Source organism: Hylaeus anthracinus, unplaced genomic scaffold (assembly GCF_026225885.1).
Source record: "Hylaeus anthracinus isolate JK02 unplaced genomic scaffold, UHH_iyHylAnth1.0_haploid 11978, whole genome shotgun sequence".
Lineage (NCBI taxonomy): Eukaryota > Metazoa > Arthropoda > Insecta > Hymenoptera > Colletidae > Hylaeus > Hylaeus anthracinus.
This window is the reverse complement of record NW_026534326.1, coordinates 4,318,159-4,329,826: the sequence shown is the minus strand read 5'-3', so window position 1 is coordinate 4,329,826 and position 11,668 is coordinate 4,318,159. Positions and strand designations below refer to the sequence as shown.

At 37.2% G+C, this 11,668-nt stretch overlaps 1 protein-coding gene across 2 annotated transcripts in view; it reads left to right on the top strand.

Moving 5' to 3' along the window:
- The window catches only part of LOC128896800 (serine-rich adhesin for platelets), a 195,473-nt gene that overhangs the window by 110,415 nt on the left and 73,390 nt on the right, over positions 1-11,668 (top strand). The gene's annotated exons all lie outside the window — the stretch shown is intronic.

Genomic DNA, 11,668 nt, shown 5'->3' with positions numbered 1-11,668 from the left:
TAGACGAATAACTTTTCATAAAAATACAAAAGTATTTCGTGAAAAGTACTCGCGTTGCCAACTTTTTGAACTTCGGTGTTCATTTACAGGCATTCAAAGGAGCAGATAATTCTAAAGGAATATGTCTTCATATTCAGAAAATACTCCTCTATCTTTCAAGACTAAATAGAACTTTCTAGCGTTCGTAGTTTTCAAGTAGCACTACGTTTTCTCTCAAAATCGACCGTATTTACAAAGTCGCGAATTTCTCGAAAACTGAAGGTGATGGAGCAATTTCACTTTCAGATTCGTATTTAGGACGAGGAACCCCATAAGAATCACCTAGTGGATATCGCGGAAAAAAAATCGTACTGGACAGTGTTATCAGGCAAATCAACAAATTGCAGCCAGTGTTGTGAAGTGTTGATCAATCTTGATTACAAGGTAAGATTGTCAAAATCTGAATTGCCAGATACCTTTGTTGATACAGAAAATTGTTTTTAATATAGATCTATACCATCAAATTTTTTTAAATTTAGGTTTCTTATGTGGAGCTTGTGGAAATGAAAAGAACCCACAGGATTCGAGGTTAACAAATTGCTGCCAATAAAGTAAAATGTAGATCAATTTTGATTACAAGGTAAGTTGTCAAAATCTGAATTGCCAGATATCTTTATTGATACAGAAAATTGTTTCTAATATAGATCCATACCACCAAAGTGTCTTTAATTTAGACTTTGTTGATTTAATTGGATCTATATAAGGCATCTAATGTATCCTTAATACTTGAAATAAATACGGAATTACGGAATCGTTTGGGCTTACGCGAACTAGCAAGAATTGTGCTGTTCATCGGAAACCAATCAAATTATTTCAAGTGTCACAAAATGGAGCTGGTCGATTTCGTTGGATGAGTAATTGGATGAGTAATAAGAAAATAATGTTAACTCCGGTCACGCATATTATCTCTTTGGAGTATACAGGGTGTCCCAAAAGTCGGGGAGGAGCCGGAAATGGGGGGTAGCTGAGACGATTCTGAACAACAATTTCCTTTGCAAAAATGTCGGATGGGGCTTCGTTAAGGAGATATTAAGCGAAAACCCCGGCCAATCAGAGCGCGCGTAGACCGTTCGAGCGGCCGCGGTAGCGAAGGCTACGCGCTAGGTCGATGCTTCGATGCACGTCGAGTCACTTGTTCGCGTACAAGCGCGGCCGTCAGCGCGTAGCCTTCGCTACCGCGGCCGCTCGAACGGTCTACGCGCGCTCTGATTGGTCGGGGTTTTCGCTTAATATCTCCTTAACGAAGCCTCATCCGACATTTTTGCAAAGGAAATTGTTGTTCAGAATCGTCTCAGCTACCCCCCATTTCCGGCTCCTCCCCGACTTTTGGGACACCCTGTATATTAACGGCGCCAAGCGGACTGACCAGCGCAACGTGCTCCACGTTAGTGTGTGACAGATTCAACCGTCGATAGTAAACTCATCTTTGACAGGTATCGCTTAGTTCAACTCATTTGCCAACTCGAATTGACTCTATAAACAATGCATCAGCTCATTTTGTGTTTACTGCTCTATCGTGTGTGATTGTAACGAATGTTTGCATAGACGAGAATAAACGTTTTTATACTACAACCAAGACCGAGAGCATTCATTTCTGCAGTCCGCGCGAACCTAACACGCGTTCGCGAACAGCTATTCACAAGCAAAAAAAAAACTCAGAATTTCCTGTTAATCCTTGAGAACTAAAAGTTCTGCAGACTATAAACGCAAATAAACTGAAAATCTTAATAGTAAACAAAACGAGTCCATAGAATAAGGCATATACATATAAATTCACAACAATGACGTATCTAAAAATTAAGTATTCATTGATGTCTTTTTCGACATTTCTAATGTTTTAAGTTATATATTATTTCATACATGTTGGTACATACTATTTTGAACATGTATATAATGGCCAGTCGGTAAAAACATATCAACAACCCGAATATATTACTCCTCTGCGCACGAAAGGTAGGAAATAACGATTTATAATTTGTTTATATGTGATACACCTCTACAAAAAATCTGAAAAAATTATACATTGATAATGATAGTAAGATGTTATAACTGTGACAATATGAACATGGTCACATGAAAAATTAAGGTAATAATACATACAAACGTCGGTTTTTGATTTTTCCAACATCGTTCCACCGATTTCAAAAATCTGAAAAAATTATAGATTAATAATCATAACAAAACACTAACAGTGTAAAAATATAAACGTGGTCATTTTATAATTTCTATAAGAAAAAACTAATTTTAAACTTCTTGAATTTTTTAAAAATTCATTTTGCAGTGAAAAATTCTTTAAAAATTCACAAACACGTACGCTATAAAGTAGAATATCTCCAATTTCTTTCAAAATTTTTGATACAGTATAACAAAAGATATACAGCTTAAACTGTAAATTGCATTTTACACTGTAACTACCCTTCCAGTAAGGGTATCGGGTTGAAACTTGATGCAAATGGTTTTCTTTTAACACTCTATTGATTAGTGTGTTCATTGATCAATTTGGCTCAAGGGCACTTTTGACTCCCTTATCCGGCTATACCCTTTCCTTATTTGGAGTCGGATGTGCGCACCCGGTATTCTTCGCGTAGGCATAGGAATTCGAGATCAATGCGAAGCTAAGGCGTAGTCCCTCGGAAATCTCGGAATCGTGCAATGTACTTCTCCGTCACCCCTTGGCCTATGATTTTTGGGTATAAAAAGGGTGACGACGAAGGCATATCGGGTCTAGAAAGGGTTCTGTACACGTCTGTGCGTGCTCTTACAAACTGTCTACACGAGGAAACTTAGTGAGATCTGGTTCAAGTCCCCTTCGAGCAAAATCTTAACCATACAGTACGTAGTCTACTGTTAGGCATTATTTTATCGTTGTAATCGTCTCCCGTTTGCTCGCGTTCGTGAAAACCAAGAAGGATTAGATTCTTGCTTCGCGGAATCGAAACTACACTTTAAAGTCAGTTCATATTTGTAACAACTTAGCTTATTACCATTAGTACACCGCGACAATTACTCTCTGTCGCGTCCCGGATTTCAGATCTGAAAATCTGTCGCCCGTTTCGATCAAATGATGCTTGCCTTTTGTCCCACGCCCCTCTTGAACGACTCGCGTCTGGACGGGATCCTGATCCGTATTGAGTTTACCCTCGCGATTACTATTTATTAGAATATTTTAAGTTTTCGGACTTACTACTTGCTGAGGTCGAGCACCTTTTGAATGTAGTGTTCCCACCGCGCGTCGTTTGGTGGAATGGTCCACACAGCCTCACGTGCCCCAGGGATGGTTAATGGGGTGAGCCTCCAAGGTATCGGTGCTGAGGTTGGTGCTGAGACTGATGCTGGTGCTGATGCTGTTGCTGATGTTTTTAAAAGTTTGTTTTGCACCACTCGCGGCTTCGCTACGCATCCAAACGGAAGTTTTCCCGTTTGTGCTGGTTGCACGTAGTCTCTTAGCAACCGACGAATCTGCTCGCGTCTGCCCGACCGGTATTTTCGTACCTTTTCGGCGTTTTTCATATACTGAGAGGGAAAAATTGGAATTTATAATGGTTTTAATCAGGGATGAATCTCATGTCCCGTCAATCGTTATCAAGCCCGTGGAACTCTTTACGGCCGCTGGTTTTGTGTCTATTCCTTTCAAAGCCGGCTTCGATGCCTCGACCCTGATCGGAATATCTGCTCTGCCTTGGATCGAAAAGAAGCCGCGTTAATCAAATCCGTGGCTACTGTTTGGGAAAACCGGCTTCGACGCCTCGATCAACCCTTACAGCAAGCACAAAAGTGACTTGGAATCCGAGTACGATGACGGAAAAAAACCCACGGCCGAGCAATGTTTCTATCTTTAAGATTTCTAAATGACCGACTTCGACGCCTCGATCATAAATCAAAAAGGTAGTTGGTTTAACTATAATTCATTCCTTTTTCCCTGTCCGAACGCGTCGAATGATTAAGGTAAAAAAAAAATAATTGCAACATGTGAATTTGTTAAATTACGTTACTGTTTATTAAGACCCGCGCACGGTCTTTTATTATAGCAATTACGATTAATTACAGTTTGAATAAAAAGATTCACTACCTTAGCTTCGCAATAAAACTCGATGTCTGATTCGACTCGACAAGGACTATAATTTTAGATAACTCGCGACGACTATCTAGTACGACAATTATACGCTTGAAATTTCGAACGGCAACTATCTTGAGCCTCTGGATTGCGGGCGTACTTATACCCCTAATCCGGGACCTTTGGTCCGAAGGAAAAAAAAAGGAGAAAAAATCATACCACGTGATTTATTAAAAATTCATGGGTGGTGGTTGATTTCTTCTCATGGCGTTAGCAATAACATCTTGCCCGAAATCATCCCTAGGTGTTTAGTCTACCCCTTATCGGTTTTTGGTGACTGACACCAACGATAGCCACTGCCGACGGTTCCTTAGCTGATGCTATGCTTGGATTCGTCGAAAAGATGCTAGGCCTCATTAGATCTGGCCACCCACCGGTGGGTGATAAAGAGTACTCTAAGGGATGTTAGGTCGCAGGTGAGGAATTTGGAAACAGGTTCTAAGGGAAAAAGGAAATGGTTTATTTATTAACCAATTGTACATATTGCTTTCCTGGGAGAGGAATAGGAATTACAGGTTTGTTCGGAAAACAAAGCTTTCGGCTCAATTTTACAATAATAGAAATTTACAATAACAGAAATTTACAATAACAGAAAAGTATATCACATCGAGGTGTCCGGATGACTTCTACCGTCCATTCCCAGGAAGGCGACCGGCGGTAAATCCAGCCGTTCTCTCCGTTCCAGGGCGGCCAGGCAAGAGCTTCCGTACTCTCCTCTTTTACAGGCGGCCGGCGGTAAATCCAGCCGTTCTCTCCTGATTCTCGAATAATCAGAAAACGATCCCAACCCTCCTTCCTCCGAGAGGCGACCGGTGGTAAATCCGACCGTTCTCTCCATCTCAGAGGGGAAGGGCAGAAACGCTCCCTGAGCACTCTCGGGCGTCCGGGTGACTCCACTGTCCTCTCCCTGGAAGGCGACCGGCGGTAGATCCTGCCGTTCTCTCCGTCCCAGGGCGGCCAGGAAGAGTCCCCGTACTCTCCCGCTAATCAGGCGACCGGCGGTAATTCCAGCCGTTCTCTCCTGAGCTGCTAAAGGCGTCCGAAAGCTAGGCTTCGTACTCTCCTTACTCATTAGGCGACCGTGGTAATTACCTCGTTCTCTCCTAAGAGTGCAGCAAAGAATGCCGCGTCCGTTACCGCGAGAACGATTTTTATACCCGATCGTTGCTAACAGACCGCAGTCAATCAACAAGCCGCGTTACTATGCGGGCGAGTTCGCGAGCGTTCGCGAACGTTCCCCGCTCGCCCGACCCCGCGCGCCTACCGATGGTCGAGAAATTTCGATCGCGGTTTTTCTGGTATTGTTACAGTACTGAGAATTGTACGGGACCTGTAGCTGCGACTTAACATCTAGGAGAACCGTTGTATTCTCGTGCGTCGCGATAAAGCATTGTATTGTATTGTATAGTTCTTTATTGTGTAACAGGTTTCTGTTATTTACACATTTCCGTAAACAAAATTTTTTTTTTTTTTATACATTCTTTCTTAACTCTAAACTTATTCTACCGGGTTCTATTATACTATAAGCGCTTTGAACGTATGGATATTTTCTTAATATCTATTTGTACATTTTTCAAAGGTTTTATATATAAAAATTAACAAATATCTTTCTCTTCTCTTACAGATATGGACATTAGTAGTCTTACAAAATATATTGCATATGTTGTAATCTAAATCAAGGATGTATTGTTCTACCAGATCTTTATACTAGTGTGGTTCGCTGTGTTTTAACAGATGAGATTATTTTCTTCTATATTTGTGGTTGTAAGACACAATTTTGTATAATTGTGAATAAGGAATTTTTTGCAATATCTCTTAGTTGCTATAGCGGAGGCGCTATGCGCTTGAGCAACATTCAAGCGATGGGTGGTGCTTCCCTTTTGGGTGCATCCCTCCTCGCTAGTTGGTAGTTCGAATATAGTTTACAATATCACAGAGTTATATAATACTTTCATTTTTTTTTTTTTAAATTGAGGAAGCAGGAAAACCTTTAAGGAACTAGATTTTAATTTTAAATCTATGTTGACCAATACGGTCTCAGTCTTAATTATGCTTAGATTGTCGTTTTTCCTTTCCTCCCCTCTACTCTTTTTTTTAAGCTTATAAGAGTTTACATTTTTTTTTTTTTGGAGTGACTAAATTCGAATAAAGTTGCTACTTGTTAGCACGCATTACAAATAGTTATCAGGCTGATCAGTCTTATAATACAATATTTGCTTCTTTTAAGAAGATTACTAATGCCTTAAATACCGAGATCCTTTCGCTGTTTAATAATTGCACTATGTTGTAGTTACTATTAATAATTGAAGTACCTATTTTATCAAACATGTTTAAACGCGGAATGATTCTAAATGGGCAGTGGAAGAGGACGTGTTCTATGGATTCATCCTCCATTTTACAGTCGCATATTCTACTATCCGTTATGCCTTTTCTACCTAAAGACTCTTTTAAATTAAAATGATTTGATCTAATTCTCGAAATCGACCTGATAGCATGTCTGTCTAATGTATTTCCAAACTTTTGGAACCATGGTTTGAACCTTAGTTTTTTCTTTTGTTCCCAGAAGTTAGAGAAATAGTGTGTCCCTTTATTCCTGCCAATTTCCTCGACTCTGCTGCTGAATAAATCCCAAATTTTACGTTTTTGATCTACCAAATAATCTAGTCTTGAGATTGGTATATCTTCCCATGGTGGTTTGTTGGTGCACTCTTTCGCGAGGATGTCCGCTTTCTCATTTCCTGGGATTCCTTGATGACCTGGGACCCATACCAGGACTATTTTTTCTCGGTTCTTCAGATTTATCAATGCTTTGTAAATTGTCAGTATCCATGCGTTATTGCATCTTTTGTCTGTGGTATCGAGTTTTTCTATTACACTTTCAAGACCTATGAGAACTGAGAGGGAATCGGTTAAGATTAATACATTTTTAAAATTCATGTGTTTAGTTTTTTCAATAGCTTTAAATATACCTATGGCTTCTGTGGTGTAGATTGTTGCTTCTTTATGTATACTGTAACCGGTTTCTATGGTCTTTCCTTGGGGTAAGTTGAAGATTATTCCTATTCCGTTTGAGGTTTTATTCTCTTGTTTTGATCCATCCGTATAACATATGATTGTATCCTCTTCTTTAACGTTGTGTTTATCCATCAAGAATTGGTTAATCGTGTTTAAGGGAATTGCTCCAGTTTCAAATATTTTGCCTGAGTCCTTGTCTATATATATTTTTTTCAGGTTTTTCCTTTTATTTAAAATCTTCTCTTTCCAGTTCAAGCTGTTTTCCGATGTCTGATTGCTAAATAGTATGTTGTTTTTGAGATGCGCTATTTCGTAAATATTGCGTTAAGTGGTCTGATTCATTGTGTCGCGAAAAATAGATCATTTGATTACTCAATGTATTACTATACCTTTCTGATTTTTCCATTTCCTTGAGCCAGTATCTAATTGCAGCGTGTTTCGCTCTTAGATGGTGCCCTGCGAACCCTGTATCAGCGTACATGACTGCGATAGGGGTAGACATCCGATATCCCATGGCTGCTCTCAAGGCAGCAGATTCAATTCTTCTGATTTTTTTGTTCTGCTCGAGGTTTCCTTCCTTGGTGTATATTATATATGCCCCATAGTCGATGACCGAGGAAATAAGGGCTCTGGTAATTTTGATACCGTTTTGATTTATCCCTCTTTGCCCTCTGCATAGGTATTGAATAATCCCCAATCTTTTTTTCGCTTTGGCAATGATATCGTCAAAATGAGTTTTGAATCGTAAGTTGTAGTCTAATGTAATTCCTAAAAATTGATCTTCGGGACTGAACTTGATAAATGTCTTCTGTTTGTTTACTTCAGCTTCAATCGAAAAATCTTCCATTTTTGGGTTGGTTTGAAATCGGACTACTTTTGTTTTTTCCGGTGCTATTGTTAAATCCCTGATTTCCAAATGGTTTATTAATCTCTTTAAGGCTGTCTCCGATGGATGTAGTGAAGTTTCTTCTTTTTTGTATTTGTTTATTATAACTATATCGTCTGCATAAAGTAGTGTGGTAGTTTGTTCATCGTTAATTTTTTTCTGTAATCCGTTAATATAGATATTGAACAAGGTGGGACTGAGGATAGCCCCCCGCGGGACTCCTTTTTTCCATTCTATTTCTTGTGTTCCTTTGGTGCAGTGATTGAGCGTTACCTTTCTATTGTCGAGCCAGTTTCTTAGCCAGTTGTACATGGTCGATGGAGAATTTGACATTCTTAGAACGTGTAATAATTTGACTAAGTTTACGTTGTCATAAGCACCTTTGATATCTATAAAGATTCCTACTGTATTACACTTTTCCCTGTTGTTGTGTTTAATTTCGTTTGTTATTCGTATCAGATTGTCCATCGTTGATTTATTTTTCCTAAAACCTGCCTGATTATTTTCTAATATTTGATTTTCTTCTAACCACAGCTGTAATCTATTGTTTATAATTCTTTCTAGTGTCTTACCTACGCAGGATGTGAGGGTTATTGGACGAAGAGCTTTTTTTCCTGGTTTTTGCAGCATAATTATTTCTCCTCTTCTCCAGTTTGGAGGAATCTCTCCTGATCTCCAGCTTTCCTCGTAGATTCTGAATAGATGTTCTTTCATATAAAGTGGTAGTTCTGCTATTATTTTGTAGTATATTCCATCTATTCCTGGTGCTGATTTTTTATTTTTGTTTTTTTCTATTGTGTGAAGCATCTCTATTTTGTCTATTGGTGTATTCCATATTCTTGTCAGATTATTGTCTTCTTCTTGTGGGATCGGAGCTGTATGAGATGTGATGGATGTAAGAGTTGCGTTATTTTCGACGATTTTATTTATTTCTATGTCTTCTAGTTCTTGTCTTACCTTTATTTCCAGATTTCCGATATTTCCTGTGTAACATTTTTTTACCCCTTTAATTTTATTCCAGATTTTCGTTATATTTGTGTTATTGCTCATCTCTTGTACAAGGTTTTCCCAGGCAACCTTCTTTTTTTCTTTTTTTAGGATTTTCCATTTGGTCTTCCATCCTAGCATATTTTCGTAGTCTTCAATTTTTCCATACTTCCAAAGATTCTTTTGGCAGTTTTTCCATGCTTTCCATGTTGAGGTGCATTCCTCGTCCCACCACCTTGGTTGAGTTTTCCGATGTGTGTCGTTTCTATTATTTCGAGCGCGTGAATTGATATTACGGGGTATATTGTTGTTTGTATGTTGATGATTGCATTGAATTTCAGTGTTTCTTACCACAAAATATTCTAATATTGGTTGTTTCCATTTGTTGTATTTTTCTGAGAGATTGTGTCCTTGTTGTATGTTTGAATTTATTTCTTCTTCTTTGTTCATGAGGTACATTCTAAATACGTTCCAGTCTATATTATTTGGTTTATAAAGTCTATTTGTTTTATTTACTGCGTTTCCTATTGGTTGAAAAATATTACAGTTTGGGTTTAAATTTATTGTGAATTCTATTATTTGGCGGTCTGAACCTAGGTCTATACCTGATTCATTCCATTCGATGTAGTCTGAAAAATCATTATGACATGCTATTAGGTCGATATTTGAGGGCTGTGTGCCTTTTCCTATTCTAGATATTGTGTCTATGTTAACAATCATAAATTCAATTTCTTCCAAAACTATTTCTAAATTGGAGCCCTCTACGGAACTTTTATGACAGTTCCAGAGGGGGTTATGTGCATTGAAATCCCCTGCAATTATTGTGTTTTTATTAAAATCTAAGGATTGAAAAAGTTCAAACCACTCCGTAGTATGAAATTTACCATTTGATCGGTATATTAAGCATAATTTGATTATTTCTTTTTGATTTGAGTCTTCTACATCTACTACGAGTGTTTCAAACTTTTTTTCTACCTTATGTGATTTGATTTTCTTAATATTAATATCATCTTTATAGTATATACAAAGTCCGCTTCCTTGTCGGTTCGTTTTGTTCCCTATTCTACCTGTATTAAAATCATTCCCGTTATGAATTACCTTATACCCCTGAATCTGGTATTTGGTATAGTCTATTATCCATGTTTCAGTGATTAATATAATGTCATATTTGTTGATTTTTTCCTTTAATTCTTCTAATTTGTTTCCAATACTTCTAGCATTCCATAGTCCTAGCTTCATCTTTACATTATTGTACATTTCGTTATATATTTATGTGTGCTATTGTTTATGGAATTATCGGTTAGCCTGTGAAGAAGTTTGTTACAGATATAGAAGATATTTGTAAATTTTTATGGATTCTAATTTAATTTCTGATGTATATAATGAATAAATAAATAATGAATAAAGTTATTTTGGTTTTTGATAAATATCTGTTGGTTTTCACTTCTACCTGTATTAGTTATGTATGTAAAATGTTATATAAAAGTTAAGCGTTAGTTTGTTCTATTTTTTTTTTTTTTGGTATGTTGGAAAGTTTAATTAATTTTTTTTTTATCTTGTATTGTTTTTCTACAGTTCAGACTTGATATTATTGAAAAGAGTACCGAGAATTGTTTTATTTGCCAATGTTAAGTTATTCTATGATTGGTTCTGGTACTTATACTTACTACTCTAATTTATATTTAATTTCTAATGTTCTTAGCCTATATAAGATATTATATGAAATATATATATATATATATATATATATATATTTTTTTTTTAATTATTGAGATACTATTCATTCGTTTGAGTACCTCTATATATATTATTTGGTAAAAGATATAGAAAAAGGAACATGATGTTTTATTGTTATTATTTGTTTTACTTTTCCTCAATTTTATTTTAAATTTAACAATTCCTTTTCCTTTTTCTTTAACATTTATATAAACATACATATTCGCATTATTATATTTATATCTTGTCTTCTGTTTATCTTTATAGTCTAGTGAAATTTTCTTACTTGTTTTCAGGTTGCGAGTTTAATAAGTCTAATTCCTCATCCGTCTCCGTCTGTGGTGATTTAAATGATTCTGAGTATTCGTCTTCTTCTTTCTCCTGGCTCTCCGGAATCACGTTTTTGAACGTGGTATCCTTTTCTTCTGGGAATGTCTCTATCACTGTCTTTTCTTGCTGTTCTCTTTCCGTTTCTTCTATCTTCTTTTTTGAACTATCTGCTGTCACCACGTCCGGGGTGCCTTCTCATTCTTCATTGGACATGTATCCCGTCGGTGAATTTGCCACCGAGATGGTTTCCTTTTCAATTTGCGTTGGTCTTGGGGACATTTTAGGCAGAGTTGAGTAGTTATGTTTATTTTTGCTTTGGAATTCCGGGATGTATAGGTTATGTTATTTTGTTGGAGTTAATCTATGTTTTGACGTGGTCGGTTTATTCTGCTGGTAGTATTCCTTGTTTTTTATTATGATAGGTGTATCGTTCTTGATTTTCTGTGTTCTTCGGTGTCGTTCATCATTATAGGTTAGAGGGATCCTTTCTATTTCCCTTTCTTGCTGTAAGAAGCTTTTTTCTTTATGATAATTTTTTAAAAAGTACCTTTGTCTCTCCTCATATATTTCGCTGAGTTCGC